The 3,648-nt window shown below is 33.5% G+C and overlaps 1 protein-coding gene across 1 annotated transcript in view; it reads right to left on the bottom strand.

Moving 5' to 3' along the window:
- LOC106462914 (leucine-rich repeat serine/threonine-protein kinase 1-like) overlaps positions 1-3,648 on the bottom strand; it is a 257,033-nt gene that overhangs the window by 171,222 nt on the left and 82,163 nt on the right. The window lies entirely within an intron of this gene.

The raw sequence follows: 3,648 nt of genomic DNA, 5'->3' as shown, positions 1-3,648 counted from the left end.
CGAGATGATTCTCACGATGCCCCAAAGAATCAACGAACTCCACGAGGCGAAAGGAAGATCTACTAGATATTTATTAAATCATATCAATTCATGTGAATATGACTGAAAAATTTCATTTTTTCTGAAAAGGTGGTGTCTATTTACTTGTGACCACGCTGTGTGTGTGTGTGTAGAAACATACATATATACAAACACGTATATATATGTAAGATGGAGAAACTTGTAAATGGCTGAATTTTCTACAGACAACAACATTTTACAATACAACAACTTTTTATGCGTATCATTACTCAAAACAATATTTTTTACATATGTGGCACTGTTTTAAACTGTTTGCCATACTATTGCTTACTGTTAATTTCAGATTAGGAAATTCGGAAAGCTAAAAATTACAAAGACACCCTCCTCTTCACAATTGTTTCATCCTTCGTTAATATACATACAAGTCTATTCATACCGGTAATCTAGCCGAAACGTTATTTCCTTTTCTGTTTATAGATAGCTTTCTTCTTATTTTAATATTTTCTCACAAAAATAACGAAAATAATACTGCTTTACACCCCTAGCTATCATAGAATTATGGAATATAATTAATGCATTAGTTATAATTTTAAGTGTGACAAAAACTTCTCCAAACTCTGCTATGATCGATTATCACGCTATGCAAAACTGTTACTTTTCGCAAAAGGATACATAAAGAACATATTATAACTTTACAATAGTATATGTGCTCCAAACAACTTGCTGACAATGTTTATAATATAATCATGCAAGATTTGTTTTTTAATATTTTGTCTGTACCCGTGAAAAAGTGTCTAGTTTGCACCGACGAAGCCATAAGGGCGAAACGTTGGCGCAAATAAAACCAATTATGTTTTCTGGAGTAATAGGTCGTGTTATATTTATCTATTTGACAATGAATACAACTCTACAATTTGAAATACCAACTTTAAACTTTCATAATTAAATATTTATTGGTTTTGCAACAAAAAAGGTATGTGTGTGTATTTTTTTAGGTGGATTATTTCCAAAAGATCACGAAAAATTACTTAATGTCAGGATATTCCGAATGGAATACAGTATTCGAGAGATGATTGTATCAAAAATGGGAAACACTAGATTTAAACAATATGGTTATGATAATATAACGAAGCTTATGAAACAAGTAACAAACTATTGAATAATACAATTGAAATAAAAAATATGATTACTAAGAGTGATTGTGTGTTGATTTGATGCTACATAAGTGTAAGAGGAATACATTTACAACAGTGGTAGTAGAAGTGTCAGTTAAAGTAAGGTTAGACACATATCTTTGGAATCTGTAAACTATTCAAAGCGTCGATAATAAAAATATTTAACTTAGGCAGTCTCTGAAAAACTATATGTGAACATAAGTTGTGTATTTTTAGCTTAGTATGCTGTAGTTTGTCACTAACCAACAGGTTTGAAGAATAGAGATTGCTCAAAATGTCGCCATGTAAAATACAACAATTTTTAAGGCGGATTACCTCTACAAGTCTATTTTCTCTGTTTTATCACGTTCATTTTTTTAATTACACACACAAACACATCTACATAATTATAACATATAGAATTACGCCCATCGCACGTACACGTAAATCAGATATAAAATTACATCTAAATTATGCGAAATAAGTTTGTACTTTAAATTTCTTTTTTACTAGAAACAAAACATCTATTACCTGAACTTCCTAAAATTTCATTTTCTTAACAAAAACATTCGGTTATTTGAACTTAACATGGTAGTTATATTGTTTGTAATATCTGAAGAAGGAGTGTAGGTTTCATTTACTTTTATGTTCACCTCTAACTTCCAAAAAAACTTTTATGCATACACGTTCCCAACTGTGTGGATAGTTTTAACAATAAAATGTTGGTCAAGAAATTTTGCTGAATTTCTTTCTCTCTGGCTGCATGTGAACAATCTGACTGCCTGTGTCACTAAATATAAAAGGTCATGCGGTAGCGGCGTTGTTCCCTTTTTCTGTTATGTTGATTATTGCTTAGCTGGGCTAGAGGTAGTTGTAAAGGAAAAACATTTCGTAGGACAGTAGTGCGTTTAAATTAATCATCGATCAAGTAAAGCAGACAGCAGAAGGGAAAATTTCTCAATGTTTTACTGAAAAGTTTAATATACAGTAATAAATTATTTTGAGTTTCTAGGTGTATTACAGACTTACCAAATCACCATATGATTATTTCTCTATCACAGGTTTTCATTTCAGCCAAGTTTTTCTATACATTCTCTTATTAAACAATACTAAATAAATAATATGTGGTTTTGAAGGCAAATTAACTTCTTCCAGGAAAAAAAATTAAAATCTCACATTTATTAATATTTTGCTGCTAAACAAATTAAAATACGGAATATATATATATATATATAGTTACGACAGTGGGGGTCACGTGACGAGTATTCTAGAAGATTCGCTAGCAGGAGTCAAGTGACGCTGGTAGCACGTGTTGAGAGTCTTAGAAGCTTCTAGAACAGGCAGTATTATCGTATATAAGTACGCTAGACAATGAGAGAGACAGACGGAGGCAGAGACGTAGCGCAGACGAAACAGAAATGAAGCAGGCAGAGAGAAAGAAAGACAGCGATTACGGTCGGCGGGAACTGAGGATAGCAGAAACAGAGATCGGAACTATAGTTGGCAGGGACGGACAATTAAGTCTAAGCGCGATAGAAAGTGAGTGAATTGTTGTGAACTATAGTGTGTGTAACTGTGAAAATTAAGTGCATTACAAAGTTGTATTGAGGAAGAATAAACAAGTTTTGTAAAGAAAGGACTTGTATCTTAGAAGAATTAACAAACAAACATACAGACGTAAACAAATTGGTGTCAGAAGTGGGATAAAAAAATGGAAACGAGAAGCGGCAAATCAAACTACAGCTTAGCAGATTTGATGGCAGCAATACAAGAAAAGCAAAAGAAACAAGAAGAGAAACAAAAAGAGAAATTGCAGCAGTTCATGGAGGAAAAAGAAAGGGAACGAGAAGAGAAATTACAGCAGTGGTTGGAGGAAAAAGAAAGGAAATAAGAAGAACGAAAAGAGAAATTACAGCAGTGGTTGGAGGAAAAAGAAAAGAAACAAGAAGAGAGATTACAGCAGTTGTTGGAGGAAAAAGAAAAGAAACAAGAAGAACGAGAAGAGAAATTACAGCAGTGGTTGGAGGAAAAAGAAAAGAAACGAGAAGAGAGATTACAGCAGTTGTTGGAGGAAAAAGAAAAGAAACAAGAAGAGAGACAACAGCAGTGGCAAGAAAACCTGCAACAGTGGCAGCTCGAACAGCAAAATAAACAAGAGAGACTACAGCAGTGGTTGGAGAAGAAAGAAAATAAACAAGAAGATATATTACAGCAGTGGCAACTGGAACAAGAAAGGAAACAGGAAGAAAGTCTCCAACAGTTACAGGAAAGTCAGCAGCAGCTACAGGAAAGTCAACAACAGTGGCAAGAAGTACAAATGGAAAACATTAGTAAATTTAAAAGCGAATTAGATACCTTAAAGGATGATTTATTGTCTTTTACACAAGGAGGATACATTAACCATCGACTTAATCAGCCTCAGACAATTGCAAGCTCCTTCCAGACCCCGCAGCTAAACCCCAATGCAGACATC

The sequence above is a fragment of the Limulus polyphemus genome, unplaced genomic scaffold (genome assembly GCF_000517525.1).
Source record: "Limulus polyphemus unplaced genomic scaffold, Limulus_polyphemus-2.1.2 Scaffold1281, whole genome shotgun sequence".
Classification (NCBI taxonomy): Eukaryota; Metazoa; Arthropoda; class Merostomata; order Xiphosura; family Limulidae; genus Limulus; species Limulus polyphemus.
This window is presented reverse-complemented; position numbering and strand designations above follow the sequence as displayed.